General features: G+C 32.8%; 1 long non-coding RNA gene across 1 annotated transcript; it reads left to right on the plus strand.

Moving 5' to 3' along the window:
* The first annotated feature begins 902 nt into the window (after positions 1 to 902).
* Positions 903 to 16,240, plus strand: LOC124107679 (uncharacterized). Its single transcript, XR_006856498.2, has 5 exons — positions 903 to 986; positions 3,900 to 3,965; positions 10,978 to 11,047; positions 11,254 to 11,282; positions 14,607 to 16,240. It is a non-coding gene; the product is annotated as an uncharacterized LOC124107679 (long non-coding RNA).
* Positions 16,241 to 17,966: the final 1,726 nt, after the last annotated feature.

Below are 17,966 nucleotides of genomic sequence, written 5' to 3' on the forward strand. Positions count from 1 at the left end.
AGCCTCATGGGGATGTTACATGGCAGGCATTAAGATTCAGAACCTCAGCTGAGCTGCCAGTCAATAGCATTCACCCAGTGATGTGAGATAGTCACCTTCAAAGTCTAACTTGTTGATTCTTTAGATGTCTGTAACCTCAGATGACTTTTGACTATGGATAGATGAGTGACCTCAAGTGTTAAATCACCAATAGAGCACAAGTTAGCCCAAACAGCCTTAAAAGAAAACACAAAAACAATACCCAAACTGCTGAAGTCTTAGCACAGATCAAGTCTGGGGCACAAAACTGCATTAAAAGTCATTGAGTTCTTTACTGGCATGCACTTAGATTAAAAACCTGCCAAATACACTTAAGAGTGTCCTTGAGGAAGAAGTAAATATTGATAACTGTATAAATTTTGACCCTAGAGTACATATCTTTTCATTTTTGTGCACAAGGTTCTATGTGACAGGTTATGATGCTTTTCTCAAGAAAAAATACATTTCTGACTTTTTGAGTTGCAACCTAAATTAGCTGTTTCTATGTTGTATCACTGTGTTTATTTGAAACAATTGACAGAGAAAGTATGGTTATTTGGCTTGGGAATCATATAGAGACTTTTTTGAAAGTGAATAAAGTGAGCTTATCATTTCAAGAAAAATAGCAGACTATATATATTTCCAGTAATTAAAATAAGAATTTTCAAGGAAAAAAGTAAGTTTGGTATGATAGACAGAATGATATTCCCTCTCTGCAAGTTAAGAGAATATATGAACATAATATATTCTGTGAAAAAGGGACTTTGAAAATATAATTAAGATTGCAAACCTTAAAATAGGGAGATTATCCTGGATTTCCCCATTGGGACTAATCTAATTACATAAGCCCATAAAAGCAGGGAACGTTCTCCCTGTGGAAGCAGAAGAGATACAGCATAAGAGGACATCAGAGAAAATAAGAAGTTCTCTACATGATATTGCAGGTGGAAGATGGAGAGAGCCTCATGGTGAGCAAGGCAGGGGTCTAAGGACCTCAGAGCTTTCCTGGTTGAGGGGTTTTGGGGAATCAGGGTTTGCAGACCCACAGCCTCATGTTACTGGATTCTGCCAACAATCTGATTGAGCTTCAAAGCAGAGTATATCCTAGAAACTACAGATAACAGACCAAGTTGGCCAACACCTTGATTTCAATCTTGTGAAACACATAGCAGAAGAAACAGCTGAGTTCAGTTGGACTTCTAAATGACACACTGTGAGATCATAAACTTGAGTTCTTTTAAGATGCTAAGTTTTGGTAAGTTGTTATAGCAACAATAGAAAACTAATGCATTGAAAAAACTTATTTTCTACCTTAAGCTTGACAGATGTTTCTCATGAGAACAATGGTGATATTAATATGTTTTTTGATGTATTGCATAATAAAATGTGTCAACATCTGGATAATCTGCATAACTCATTCAACCAATATTTTCCAAAAGATGTTACAAAGTCATGCATGAGAGGAAACTTTATTCAAATTACAGAATAAATTTGAGTACAAAATAAATGCAAAACTCATTTATACAATTTCATTTTATAAAGGTACTACTTTTAAGATTTCAGTTGTTTAGTGTTGTTGCAAGTATCGAAAAAGAGATAGCTATAATTATGTGAAAAGGCCAATATTTCAACTAAAACAACATACCTCAATGAAAATGAAAAAATATTATGAGACTCAAACTGCATCTATTAAGCAAGACATGTAGACATTGAAGAGATTTGCAAAACATAAAATAATGACATTCATAGCACTATTTGGGGGAGAGAAATAGAGTTATTTTCCATAAAAGTTATTTGTTTTATATGTAAAGAAGCTTTGCTGTTATTTTTAAAACAAAATGCAAATGCATTAAATAAATGCTTTAAAATTCCTAATATGGTATATATTGGTAGTATACATAAATAGCATAACTCACATGAATAAATCTTTTTAGATTTCTTAATACTTTTTGATACATAAGGGATCTTGAAATCAAAACTTTGGAAACCATGGATCTCTTTAGTCCCCATGGAATAGACTACACATGAAGAGAGGCTACTTCATAGATTTGTATGAAAAAGGAGGAGAAACATTTTTAAGAAAGGGGAGTGAGAGAGGATGCTGACTTCATTTTAATTTTGGGCTTTGAACTACTGAAGAATTCAACATGAAAAAGTATTTTAAGCCAGTTGAAACCTAATTTACTTTGTAATTTCCCAGGTTAAGTTTATCCACTTTGCATTCATCTCTTTTGCCATCAGCAAAGACAGAAAAATCCAGAACCTAATGAGTTATAGAATAAAATAGTATTTTACTTGCACTTTGTAAATCATAAAATCAAGTTTCTGATTCCACTAGCATCCCCCCTTGCTTAGACAGTTACATGGGTCTTCTGAAAAGTGTATAAATCCTTGTCCTCTGAATTTAGGTTCTACTCTAACCCATTGATTTTATGTTTCCTGAATACAACAGCTTTCTTTCCTCCCAAGTTCTGTGCATGTTTTCTTAACTGTTTGAAATGTCCTTTGCTTCTGATATACCTGGAAATCTTATTTATAAACAATCAAACAAAAGAGAAAAATCATGTAATTCTGTAACCTCTTGTCTGAAGTCTCCTTTGACCAACTTCCTTAAGACCTCAGACCAAACATAATTAATTTCTTTCTTCTCTATCCTCTATAACATTTTGCAATTATTTTTACAATGACACTATGAATAGTTTATTTGTAAAAAATGTGAGATTATGCTATTTTCTTGATAAATTGTAAAATTCTGATTCATACTGGCTGTATAGCTTTTAGTCCCCTGAAGTCAGTTGAGATACAGTTGCTTAGGAAGCTAAAGATTCTTTGTAACATAGGGGAAAAAAGTCATTTATTTTCTATTCTTGTTCATTGCACTAGGACTGCTTGGAAGACGGAGATCTATCTTCCTACTCCCAGCATAGTTCTTGGCACATTTAGATGGAGTAAATATGTGTCTGATAAATGCATAAGTGATAAGATATTTGAACTGAATAATCTCTCATTCTAATGATCTAATTCTTTATCCCTTTCTTTTTCTGTGAAACTTCTTTTCTCTTTTCTACCTTCATTATTATTTCTACCTAATTTTGTTTTCATTTTATATTACATTTTTTTATTCTCTCAGATTTTTTCTTACATCTTAAATAAATAAATGCACAGATTCAGAGATTTAGATAACAGCCTCTTTCTCATTTCCCTTTGTATCTCTTATGTTTGCTTAGAGATAAAGAGGAAATTTTACATCATACTATAAATAAAGATGAACCAAATGTTATCATAATAGCAAGGGGATGTCAATTAAGTAGAAAACTATCAATGACCCATTCATGATTTAAACAATTAGATGAAATATTTGTGATGATGAGACTTGTGATCAAATGCTGTCACCAATTAGTTAATAGTGTTGAACCCCTCAAGAAATTAGAAATACCTTGTTTTATTTACCACCTGGATCTAATAAATCCCCTTAAGCTTGTTATATTATCTTGAAAATATACAAAAATAAGAATAAAGAAAGTGAAAGATAACTAAAATGTCAACAGGTACTTGAATATAGCAACACATTTTTATATCAAGAACATTTTGTACAAACATGGTACAAGAATACTGTCACATATACATTTAGCAAAATGTGATAATCCAGTTTTCCTATTAATATTTCTTGGTTAGGTCTCTTATATTTTTGAATAACTGATTGGGAATATTTTTTTCTTTGTGTTCTTATAGGCATATTGTTCACCTAGCCATTCATAAATTTTGAGAAAATTTATCTGGAATCCCACATGAATAATTTTACCCTCATTGTTATTGACTAGGGTATATTCTGACTTGTCAAACATCTTTCTCTGACAGTTTTTTTTCTCTTGGTATTTTAGGTAATGAATGAAAACTTCTGAAGTTTCAACTGTGTTCAATGAAAGTGAAAATAAACTGCAAAGATGGTATCTAGATTTTTACCTTCCTGAAATAATACAGCTTTTTGGACAATGCATTAAGAAAATTAAGGAAGGACATCATACCATTTTTCTAGACTATTCCATCATGCTTTATATTTTATTAGTTTAATTTTTTAATTTATTTTTTGCATAATTGGAAGACTGGATTCTATCTTCACATTTCCAGGATAGTTCTTGACATATTGAGATGAGATTAGTGATTAAGTAATCTCTAGGATAATGAATTACAAATATTTCAAGATATGGTTAAAATAAAATCATTAAATAGGCACCCTGAGGGCAAACACTGGGTTGATGTAAAAGGTGTTTTGTTTATTTATTTTTTGTTTGTTTGTTTTTTGTTTTAAGTAAAAAATAAAATATTTTTTTCAATTAAAAATAAAGAATTTTAAATGGGGAAAAAAACACAAACTAACCTAAATAGAGGCTACAAACAAGTATTATAGCATAGGTGACAGGGATGTTTCTGCATATTCCAAAGAAGAGAAGTTAAAAAATGACTTTAAATAGTATGCAATTAAATAGGAACATAAGGAAAGGAGTTGTATAAAATAAAGGAGGACTAAAAAGACTCTACATTGTAGAATAAAGTTCTTATCCTAAAATAAAGGATAAAGAACACATCTAACATTTCAGAAAATTGAGCCAAGGGTGTGGATGATAAAGTTTAAAAGAGAAATAAATGTCACATAGGAAAGAAGGTGAAATTCAGAGTACAGATAATGACAATTCAACTCAAGATATTTCTGAATAAATTCAGAAAAACTGCAATGGGGAAAGATTCAACTAACAGTATTTCCTAAAAGAAAAATCTGCTATTAACCACTATATACCTAGAACCTAGAAAATGACTGACACATCCTAGTCATTCAATAAATATTGGCTGAATGGGAGAATCAATTAAAGATCCATTAAGAAATATTTAAATGTTGTCAAATGGTAGTACCTGGCCTGAGAATATATTGTATTTAGATTGGAAAATCTTGTTTTTTTAGAAAAATTGAAGCCAAGATTTAAATTGGATGATTTAGCCCTGAAAAATTAAGCTATTTGGGTATACTTAATCCCCATTTCCAAAAGATATCTATTTCTCAGGGCCAGAGGATAACTGCTTTCTTCAAGTAGGGCTATGTATTTCCTGAAAACCTACTCTACTTGTTTATATTACTTATGTAAGCACTGCAGTTACTGGAGTTTGCAACCCTGGCTTTACAAGAAATAAAAAGAATCAGTAAGCCTAAGATGAAGTGCCTTATAAAATTGCAAGTAAAATATCCAAAGACAAATCCATGATTCTTGACACTTTCTGGTTAACTAATTAAGTACAAAGATCAGGAATAAATTCTTGCAAGCATCTATAGTGTAAATATGCATCATTTACCAAAAAGAGAAGTGAAATCAATTCAAAATTTTACTAACAAAAGTACAAGAAATTAACTGATAAAACTACAGAGTTTCAGGAGAAATTATTATAATTAAGAAAGCTTGTACTTAAGTAACATTTCTGAAAATTTAGATGTTCTATTTCTCCTTGATTCAGTTTTGGCAGGTTGTTTATGCTCAGGAATTTTTCTATTCCTGGGTTTCCCGGTTTCTTATCATATAATTGTAAATAGGACCTTTTTGTGATCTTTGCATTTCTGTGGTATCACTTGTAAATCTCCATTTTCATCTCTGATTTTATTTGTCTTCTCTCTTTTATCCTTTATTAATCTAAAGATTTGTCAATTTTCTTTGTCCTTTCAAAACTTCAACTGTTTAATTGATATTTTTATCTGAGTTTTATTTATTTATACTCTGATCTTTGTTTCTTTCCTTCTATTAATTTTGACTTTTGTTTCTTCTTGCTTTTCTAAGCCATTGAGGTACATTGTTAGGTTTTAGAGATTTTTATATTTTTTGGATGTATGTGTTGATTGCTATAAATTTCCTTCTCAATTCTGCTTCTCCTGTATCCCACACATTTTGATATGTTCTGTTGTCATTTTACGTGCTTATTTATAGAGATTTTTATTTATCTTTTAATTACTTGAGTGACTCATTCATCATTTAGGAGCATCCCCTTCAGTTTCCATGAATTTTTATACTTTAAATTCTTCTTATTTTTATTGATTTTTCATTTTATTTCTTTGTGGTCTGAGAAGGTACACAATCAGGTCTTTCGACTTTATTAAGACTTGATTTGTGGCCTAATGTATGATCTGTCCTGGAGAATGTTTCATTTGCTTTTGAGAAAATGTGTATTCTACTGCTATTGGATAATATCTTTCATAAGTATCTGTTGCATTTGCTCTGTGGTATGCTTTAACTCAGGTGTGTTTATTGTGTTTTTTGCCTGGATGGCCTATCTGTTGAGAAAAATGGGGTGTTGAAGTCTCCAAGTATTATTCTTTGGGAGTCTGTCTTTATCTTTAGAACTAGGAATAATTGTTTAATATAAACACCTCAGTTGTCTTGACTTGAGTTTTGTAGTGGTGAGGCATGGGCATCTATGGGTTTATCACAATCTCCAGGTGACTTCTATACAAAGTAGAATATTAGTGATACTAATTAGATAGAGTTATAATGAAGGTAGGCCCTCCCTGCCTCTCCCTGTAATTCTTGCTCCAGCTTTCATGTGCCCTTTTTAGTTAGGTACCTTCTTGTGAGTTAGGTTCTAATGATCCTGGCCTCTTAGTGTTCACTACCCTGTATATCCCTGTCATTCAGTTTGGTTAGACTCGGTGTCTTGCTTCTAAGTAGGATATTGCAAAATTATGGGATGTCACTTCCAATATTAAGTTATAAAGAGACTGTGATTTAGGTTTGAGGCCTGGTCTCTCCTTCCCTCTCCAGTAAATCTCCCTTTCTTAGGATATACCAATTGCTGTGTCCTGAAGTAGACCTATGCAGTGGTCTATAAGTATGGGCTTGGAGGTCTATGTGCTAAATTCTAACAAAAACCGTACAAGTAAGTTTGTAAATAGATGTTTTATCCTCAGGTGAGCCTTAGGATGATTGTTGCCTGTATTGACAGCTTGACTAAAATCAAATCAGAGGACCTTGAGCCAGAGACACCCTTGAACCCTGCTGGAATTCCTATTCCACAGAAACTAGGTGAAAATGCTTGGTTGTCTCAAACTACTAATATGGGGGGGGGTGCGGTATTACATAAGATATAAGTATTCTCCTTTAAGCAAAGGACACAGGATTGTCCACCAGCATGCTTAGGATTCCAACCTTCTTTATGTTATCCTTGGATTGCCATTTCTCTTAATCCCTTCTCTTTATCTTCTTGATTCCCATAGTCTAGTTTTCTTTCTACCTAGGGATCTTTGATTCTTATTTCTTTTTACAATCAGGCTAATTTCTAGATTATGTACTATTACCCTTGATGTTGAGAGTGAGGTAGGTGGCATGGGTTTGCTGCAATTTATACCTTATTTCTGAACACCATTAACATTCAAAATCAAAGTGAATTTGCTACAAGACCCTTGAAAGATGCTAATGTGATAGTATCCTTTCAAGAAATTGGTTGTGCAGGTCTATTGTTCATAGGATTAGAAATTATTTATTTCAGAGTTTCTTGCAAAAAGCAGGCAGAGCTGAGTTCAAAAGAAAGGGTGAACTTTTTAAAGATGAGAATATGTAGCCTGAAAAAGATGGATGCAATGCTTCTGTGTGTCTGAAGAGGGGGTGTGAAGCACAATAGTTTCTTATAAAATCAGTTTGCCACCTGGCCATTCCATAACATTTGCTGCTATCTTCTAATTTGTTGCAAAATTATCTAATTTGAATTTTAGAAAAAGTAACCACTAGTGTATTTTTCCAGAATATTTAAGAATTTCACTGTGTAGTCCAACTCCTAAAATAATTGCTTGAGAGCAAATCCATATGATATGGCAGTAAGAGGGTGTAGAGAGCCTGGCTCTGTCCTCTAAATTTTCCTTAAACCTGCTGAGCTGTGGAGACTGGGTCTAATGTGCTTTGTTGTGGTTTGAACCTCTGCTGGGAGTACATGATTAAGAGTGCTCTAAAACAACGCTGGCAAGGACTCTGGCCAAGAACCTCCCTGTAGTATACAGTAGCTACAGGATGACTTTGCCAGCAAAAGCCAAGTCAACGGATTCCTTCTGTCAAAACTACATTTATTTGACACTGGGGAGAGAAAATGACCCGAAGATTCTCTGAATTTTGCTATTTACAACTATTTCTGCTGGCACCATGAAGATAGGCTTGCTGCTGGGCTTTCTATTTCAACCTTTTATTCCCTAAGTTAATCATTAGTGTTAATAGGGTTGTGATGAAAGACATGGGGTCTGAAGTCCAAGCCTGTACTTGGACTAGTTCAAGATTCTAGTGCCATCACCCGCCGTTCTATGCCTTTTCTCAGAAAGCACGGCTCTCAAAGTCTCTTTCTTGTCTCTAAATGGGAATCATGAGAGTACCTAACTCCTCAGGGAAAGTGGGTTATAAAGAAAAATATCTGGAAAACACTTAGAAAACTGGCCAATGAGTAGCACTTGAAAAATGTTAGCTATCAATATTTTGGGTATTATTGATAGTTCTTTTAAATTACCTATAGTCTTTAGTAAAAGATCCTTTTGTGTTTTAATCTTAGTTTACTTTCATAGTTAGGACATTGATCCCTTTTCACAGACAACATAACAAGTCAAAGTCAAATGGTTTAAATTAAAATATTTTCTTAAAGGCATATCTGAACTAAACATATAATTACAAATTTACTCAATGCCATTAATATTTAGGTTATAAAACATATTTTTCATATGATTTTTAATTTAAAATGTAACAACATTCTGTAAATCAGTAAAAAAACTTTTCTATTTATTGAATGAAACTGGGTTCTTCATTTGACTCGGAAAGAGGTTATACCAACTGTAATATTCTTTAGATAATTTTTCTTAAATCAATCATTCCTAATGTTTTATTCATTCCAAATGACAAAGCCTATATCTCTCCTTTACAATTGCATGGATAAGAAAATTTGAGTCCATCATGAAGGACTCAGCTTTAGTGCTTTTCTGATGAAGACAAGGTGAAAGTAGCTAGATATTCATCTTTTCCCTAGCATGATCGACATTTAACTGGGAATCTGAATGTGCATTTTTTCTTTGCTTTGTGTTTTATCCCCAAAGACAATTATAATTCAAGCATCTAAGTACATGAGGGTCAATGTAGCCACAATGTCCTTTGGTTGTACTTTTTGTTATTACAATATACATACTCAAAATTTAGACAAAAAGACTCAGATTGGCAGGTAGTTCCAGATCCTTGGAGCCTTTGGCTTTTGGCTCTTTCCATTAGTCAGTGTCTGGTTGATTAAATGCTACTTAGGATTCTGTATTTAGGGGCATTTACCATAACATTAGCACAAGTCTTTGTTTATTTACTTACATATATTTTTTTATAACTATACTGGCTTTTGGAAAGAACATCTCCATCAGCCTATCTTCTTTGCAAACTATTATGTATCCAAATCATTTTCATAATGACTGAAACTTCTAACCCTTTCTTAAAATAGAATTGCAGTTTTAAAACTTGACTTTGATTCCCAAATGTAATGACAGAATTTAGAACATTCCTGAACTTTAGAAAAATTCCCAAGCAAAGGATGTTTGAGCCATCTGCCCAGTACCACAGCTTTGGCAAGGCATTCATTCTTGAGAGTAATTAAATAAACAATAGGCCAGTCTTGTTGATCTATTTGTTTCAGAACTGTATGCTGTTACTGTGGATTTCTAGCATATTGTAATTTATTAGGCTACTATATATTTTATGCCCAATATAGCTCTATCATTCCCAAGAAAATATATTACAATAATGGAAATTGATTTATTAAATGGCTTATTCAATGATTATTTATTTCCTGAACTAATGTGTTTAATTTTGTAATTACAATAGGGAACAAGTAACCTTCACTCCTTCAGTACATACTGTGTCAGAGGGTGAAAACTGCTATGGAAAAAATAAAGCAGAAGACTAAGAAAAAGGAATGTATGGAGGGCGGCCAGAATAGTATGAGTTAGATAACGTCTCTCTGCAAAAGCAGTATTGGGGTATAGACAATTGAGGGGGCCAGTCAAGATTAGGGTACTCTAATAGATAGGAGCATGATTGGTACATACCCAACTAATGTAGGTGAAGCAAATTGAACGTGGGGAAATTTCTAGGAAACAAATTCAAATGGTGGTAAAGGAGGTATTGTATTGAGCCTTTGAAGAGCATTATAGGGACATTGGCTACTTCTCAGGTTGAGGTGGCAAGCATTGGGAAGTTTTGATCAGAAGAGGGAGATAAATTATCTTGTGTTTAAAAGAACACTTTGTTATACTGTACGAATGGACTGAAAAAGAGGAGGCATGAGAAGAATTTGGAAGGCCGATCAGTAATATAAGTAAGCTGAGAACTAAAAATTGATCATCGGATCTAGCAGTGTAAAGACCACTAAAATGACCTTGACAAGAATGTCTTTGAAGGTGGCATTCAACATAAGCAGACACTGAGATTAACTCTGTTGTGTTGGATGTTTATGAGGAACAGCAGCTGTAAAAGGAGAAAAGAGAAGGTAGGGTAAAGGAAGAAACTGAGGTGAGGTGCAGGCTCAAAGAAACTCGGCTCACCCTGGAGCACCTTGATGTAAATGAAGTGGCAAGGGTATCCTCAACTGGGTATAAATATCTGGATCTTTATAACCTAGGATGAATTGTCACTGTATGTGTATCCACACTGAAGGGTATGTCCTAGGCAAGATCACCCTCTGCCACTGAGGCAAACCCTGAAAGATCTGAAAGCCGAAGTCTATATGTGCAGTGATTCAATAGTGAGGAAAACCATGAAATTGCTGGGGGATATTGCTGGAGCAATGTCTCATGGAAGTTGAGAGAATGAAATCTGATTGATCTTTGGGTAAAGTAGTGTTAATCACAAAAAGTATGCATATAATTGTAATTCAGCTTCTTTCTTAATTATCTTTAGTCAAATTAAATTTGTTTTCTAGATGGAAACCCAGGAAAGGAAATACTTATGCAGTTTTCTTCTATCCAGTTAAAAATTCCCTCTCTGCAATGGTAAATATAGATGTTTTCTTTTACAAATGTCTCATTGAATTATTTATTTTAACAATATGTAAAAATTTCACATTGCCATTATACTTAAAAATTGCTTGAATGGCAGTAGAATGTATAGAATATTTTTTCTGTTTATGAAATTTTGGTTCTGAAAGTTTCTTGAGATATGTGATGATAAATAACATCACATTTTCTTTCTATTCTAGGGTCTGAAATGTACCATTTAGGAGTGAAGGTGAGTTGACACAGAAATCTGGAGTAGAGCAGTAGAGTAATGATTAATGACTCCTAATTGGATGACATATGTTTTTCTTATCAACTCAACTGCTTTTCAAAACAGAGCATGCCAGACACAGGAACACACTAAACCCTACAGAAACAAAGTTTGTAAAATGAGCCACCTATATTCACATTCTGTTTAAGGAAACTTTGTTCTACCTTATCTGGTTTCTTGAAGTCTAAAAACAGAGATGTTATTAAAACTCCTGGCTCCATATTGGACATGATCTTAAACTCTACATTGGAATTGAATAAAACCACCAGGGTTGTTGTTTGTTTATGTGCAAGTAACTGAAAATATTAGGAAACCTGTTTGTTGGGGTTAGGTTTATTTGTTTAGGTGGGTTTAAGTCATGAAGAAGCAGTTTTTGGTAGAGATAACTAATGCAGGCTCAAATTTTTGAGAAGATAGTAAGAAAGGACACAGGATTTTTCTCTTTTGGAGGTCATTAAATAATACAGAATTTACAGACAAATGAGAAAGGCAATTGATGGCCTCTGAATGTTTCCTCCAATCTTAGAATTCTCTTCAGCTCTGTCCCAGAAGCACTGTTTGCTGATGGCTGAACCAGTTTATTTTTCTATGCCTCATTTCTCTTCCTGATAAATTTGTGAATGTTCCTCTAACACATCTGGTGGAATGGTTGTTAATGAAACCCACCCCTAAAGATTATTTTAACCTACACTTTTGGTCCAAGAAAGTTATATTACTTGACATAAAACATTTCTAGAACTTTTGCAGACCTCTTTTTTCAAAATGTGAAAGAGAAGAATACAAATGTATTAAGAGTTGATCATTATTATTAAGGGTTGACCAAAAAGAAAGGAATATAAATGCTTCAGCATTTTCAAGAAGTTAAATGTAGTTCACATTGAATTCCATTATCTTCTTTTTGTTTGTTTTAAATCAAATTTATTTTTACAATTTTCCAATATGCACCAGGCAACCCTAATTAGGGGATTCCATTGCCAGCAATGTTCTTCCTGCCCTGACTTACGCAAATCCTGCTCACTCTTCAAATCACTATCTCTCATTACACATTCTTTGGCTATTTCAGGTCTCATTGATTGTTCTTTACTCACAAATCCAATAGGATTTATAGTTTGCAGAACACTCTTCTAGATTTAATTACACAAGGTTAGTAGTGCTCACCAGTGTTTCAATTGTCTTATTTTGTCACCAACTATATTGTAACCCCTTACAGGTATAGAATTCAGCATCTCCACTGCAACTAGTAAACTGCCCTGCCACGAAAAGTCCCTCAATAAGTGAACTCTTACTACACTGATTCCGTCTTGAGGTTTATAAAGAAATACTCCATGTATCTTTAATACTCCAACTCTTGTTTAAATATGTAGCTTTTAAATCAGCATATATAACCTGTTAGACCTTTGGTTATATTTTTTATGGGTTGACCACAATTTGCATTTTTCCAATAGCAAATCTGGCCTAGGTAATTGGAATTAATTATCCTGAAAGTGAAGTTGGCACTCATTGTTTATTTGTGAAGTCAGTGAAAATGATTAAAATAAAAAATAAAAAATTCACAAGGGAATGCAATTTTTTTCCTTAACAAAAGAATTAAGAAAAAAGTAGTAAGATTTTCTACTTGTTTAATATTTTTTCTTTGATGTTCCTGGGTTATAAACAGCAAGCAAAGGCATTCATTTATAATTAAAATCTTGGAAAGTACTAACCTGGGTATTTACAACCCACCTTGAAAAGAGAGTTTTTGCATAATAGGATACATGTATTTAAATATCAGCCTTTAAATAAACATGTTTGTCACAAAAGTTGAAAAACATGAATGAGGAAGCAGAGCAAATTCAAGGTAGTGTTTTTGGGTTGGGAAAGATCGATGTATCTGCCTTGTTTATCTAAAAAAGAAAAGATCTGAAACAAATATGGTAAAATGATAGACTTCTTTATTTCCAAATTAAGTATATATACACACACACAGAGATAGATATGTATTGATTGTTGTATGTGTTTGAAATTTTATTTAAAGATATCGGCCTGCTATTTTTCATTAAGTTCCCTGTTTTGAAAGATAAGGGATATATTTCAACATTGACACTTTGATCATAATCAATTTAAGTATTGTAATATAATTATACACATAATATATACTTGGTTCTGTGATACTAGTAACCTGTCAACTTCTACTCTAAAGAAGCTTATAAACCAGTATAATTAACAAATAAAGTACACATATAAAATGACTCAATGTATATTAGGAATGCTAAGATTGAGAGTAATTTTAAATGTGGAGTTGGGGTGAGGTGGGAATTCCAGAGATGACATCATACAGAACAAAGGCAAATAAAAAAAAAAAAAAAAAAAAAAAAAAAAAACTCAGGGTGTGAATCATACAATTTAAAGACTGGTTACCAGAGTGCAGGCAAGAGAAATTGAGCTGGCATGCTTCTGTAGGACATCAAGGACACAGTTTTTCCCACAGGCCAATAGAATTTAAAACTGTGCTATAACTTTTTCTACAGTACTGGAGTTTGAACCCAGGAGTGCTTTGCCACTGAGCTACATTTCCATTCCTTTTTACTTTTTTTTTATTTTCAAAAAAAAGTCTCACTAAGTTGCCAACACTGGACTCAAACTTACTATCTTCCCGCTTCAGCTTCCTGAGTCACTCAGATTACAGACATGTACCACCATGCCCAGCTGAGTCCTCACTCTCAAATCTCAATATGGAATAAAAGGATCTAAGACTTTTTTTTCCTAATGCTTTTGTTATATATCATTTGCAAGATGCTGTCTAGCTCAGATTGCCACAAGAAAATACCATAGTTCAAGGGACATAAATAAAAAAAAAATCTATTTTCTCACTGTTCTGGAGGTTTGTTGTCTGAGGTCAGAGTGCCAGCATGGTTGGATTCTGTTAAGGTCTCTCTTCTGGCTTGCAGATGGCTAACTTCTCACTGTATTTACATGAAGAAAAAACATGTAAACTCTTTGATGTCTCTTCTCACAGGCTCTCTGAACACAACATGAGGGCCCTTCCTCAGGATTTCACCTAACCTAGTCACTTCCCAATGGTCCATATCCATATCCCATCACAGTGAAGGTTAAGGCTTCAACATATGGATTTGGGTGCTTAAACCTTCAGGAAGCAATTGTCAGTAGATTTTAATATATTATTTTCAGTTCTTGCTGTAGAAAAAATGCACAAAATAAGGAAGCAGTATAAATTTTCTAAATTATAAAAGCAATCTGTATATTTTTTAAATGATCATTGTGCCTTTCCTCTTTCTCCTAATATAGGTAAAATCTGAATAAAAGTCAACACATTGGAGCGGGTCTAATGGAGAAGCTGATACTGACTGCTCTAGTTTAGTGCTGCCTCCCCCCACCCCCAAATTAAAGCAATCTTTACTATATACCACTGCAGCTACTAGACATACCTGGCCATTGGATATTTCAAATATTTTAGCATGACTGAGGAATTGAATTTTTAGTTTTATTTGATTTTCATTAATTTAAATTTAAATAGCCACATACTAGCTGTTTTTGACTAGATTGGACAGCCTGCCTCTCAAGTTTCATGTGTTTCTTTCCAAGTGGTTGAATTTTTAGTTTTCTCCATGCATTATTTTACATATTGAGGACATGTGGAAATTGAGGGGTATATCATTTCTAACTATGGGAATTACTAATTATTTTGGTAGCCTAAGGAAATTCTTTTTTGAATGCCTACAACTCACTGTATACAAGGTTTTGTAATATTGATCAACAACAGTTCGATTGCAAATTAGATGTGATTCAAAGTCTATGGGTTAATATACTGTGTTAAAAAGGATTGTGGACAAGAGTCTATACAGACTGTACATTCAAGAATGTTTTTTATGAATAATTTTGGCAGGTTATCAAAAATAATCAAATGATGCGTAGCTAACCAAAAAGATGATAACTAAGAAAGAGGTCTTATTACTAAAATGTTGACCTAAAAAGTAATGTGATGTAAAGCTTCTTAGTTTTTTGATAGTGAGTGGAAAACAATTTAAGGTCTTAAACATATTCCTTATTCATTCATAAATACATCTTGAGAATTTTAATGCATTTTCCTATCACCTGACTAAACAGAAAAGCAACACATGATTTCAAATGCTCTGAAATGACTGAAACTTGAAATTGCACAATAGCTGTAGTGTTTAGCTCTGATTAGTTTCAGAAAGCAGCAAGCAATTTATTATGACAGTAATTTAAAGGAAGTCTCTCAACCATTAGTATCCTAGAGCTAACATTTAACATATTCCTCCTTGCAACACTTTCAGAATCATGTATTCTCTTTTCAAATAAAATGCAAACATGAATCTAAGCTATCAAGGAAACAAATGAACCAAATCATGCCAGTGACCCATAAATGAAGCTACTATCCTAACAAATAAACCTATATCATTGAGGGAAAACATGCACATTCAAATGGCAGCAGGAAAACCAAATAGCTACAAACAATATGAGAAAACTAGAGTGGGAAGGATATTTCAGAAGCTTCAAAAGTAATTTGAGAATTTTTTCAAAGATTAATTGTATAAAATTGAGTATAGGTACAAAGCATTCACTATGCAAAAGCATAATAGCTGGAAATATTTTATACAAGGGTGGATGGAGTATAAGTCCTACATTTTCCCGTAAATCTTTTGAGGATAAGAAATTGGTATCTAGTGGTCTCTTCAAACTCATCATAAAAAACATTTGTAATACATTGCCAAATAAACATTAATAGTTTACAATTTATTCTTACTTTCAGTTTCACTGTTTTTCTTTACCCAGATTAAGATTTTAATGTCCCAGAGAAGTGAAAAGGTAAATTCATGTCAGAATGTGTTTGTGTTTTGTGCATGTACATATATATACATGCATATATTTGCATGTGTATTATATACCTATAATTTTAACAATAAATTTAGGCTTATTTATACTTGACACATCTGAGTTTTATTGATATAAAGAATAAAATATAGTTTAAAAATTAAACTATTGAAAAATAATCTGCTTTTGTAAAAATTGAATTTTTTGTGCATTATACAATTCATTTGTTTATACTGCATGTTGAACTTAATACTAAAAATAAGTTTAACATTTGTTAAATAAACTTAAAACCTGGAAATAAGGCACAAAATGACTACGTGCCCTTTTACTGTCATAAATAAATCACTGTCCATTGTGAGGACATCAAACTTTCCAAGAGAATGCAACTTATTTCACTTACTATTTACTATTCTGTGATTCTGTGAATTTCAAAGTTAACCTTGAGAAAATTGATAGAGATAATATGTAAGTTCTTTATTTTTCAGTAGTGATACAATTGATTTCTGTCTTTAGAGAAAATAACTCCCAAGATTATTATTTTATTAATTACTTTTTATAAAACTAACCTTTATTTTCTCTCCAGTTATGTTACTTTTTATTTTATACATTTTGATCATCTTTTCTTATTTTTTTTTTTGTTTTCTCTCTTTGTTTATTTTATTGGCCCATTGTTGAGGAGATGAACAAAACTTTGGCACATTCTTACTATGAATTTATATCACTCTTATACTTTTAACATTTTGTTCATAATCACTTATATTTTGTTGGTAAGACTTTTAAAAGCTAGTAGATTTTAGCTAATGGAATACTTGGCAATATGTATCATTTGGAAAAAACATAAGGTTAAGTGATATTTGAGACTGAGGTAAGCTAAAAAAGCACCATCTCTGTGTGAAATAGCTAATGATTCTCACATACCATCTGTTCCTCACAATCAATGCAATGACCATCACAAGTAAGAGGAGGCAAATCTGTAAACTTCCAATTTAGTAGTGTTCTTAAACCATCATTATCATTAAGGCAAAATTCATTAAATTGTCTGTTGTGCTGAGTCGTATATGGACCAATTTAACAACAGAGTTCTTGCCTCTTGGGAACAGACGAATTAAAATAAATACTAGTAGAAAAATGCAAGGGCAAACTGACATACAAATAAGTTTATCACCAGGAGCAGATTAAATGAAGAAGATGGATATTTATTTTCAAAATAAAAGAAGACGTGCAGCTTTTATTCAGAGTTTAAGACATGCTATAGTTTTTCTGTATAAGCATCTTGTGGCTGGATTAGAATTTTCAACCATACTTTTGGAATTTGATTATAAGATACACTGCAGACATTTATTTTTTGTGTGTGTGTATGTGATTTTTTTCTTTCCTTTTTACTCTGTCAGTCAGATAGTTGTTATTATTGAGAATCTACTGTTTATTCTGGTGAGCAAAAGTCTTAAAAATTTTAAGAGCTCATTTCTGGATTCAAAGGACTTGCTTATATTCTATGTTCTATTAATCACTCTTGTCTAAATTCTATTTTTCTTTTTCTATGAAACCTGTTTGTAAATAATAGTAAAACTCTGCCATAGCCTTTGGGATATTTAAAAACCAAGGTTTGGATATCACATGGGGTCATGGATACTGGGGACATTGCCTAGGGACAAAACTAAGAAATATAGCTACAACAGCTCACTTTGACAATTCCAATTTCAGAGCAGCTTCACAAATTTTTCCTCACCTTCTCATGACTCAGACTTTCCTTACTGACTGCCACAGTGAGGACCTTCTCTAGAATCCATTTCAATGTTCTATCTTAATCCT

Source organism: Marmota monax, unplaced genomic scaffold, assembly GCF_021218885.2.
Source record: "Marmota monax isolate L192 unplaced genomic scaffold, Marmota_monax_Labrador192_F-V1.1 WCK01_AAM20220418_F8-fsc00097, whole genome shotgun sequence".
In the NCBI taxonomy this organism is placed as follows: Eukaryota; Metazoa; Chordata; class Mammalia; order Rodentia; family Sciuridae; genus Marmota; species Marmota monax.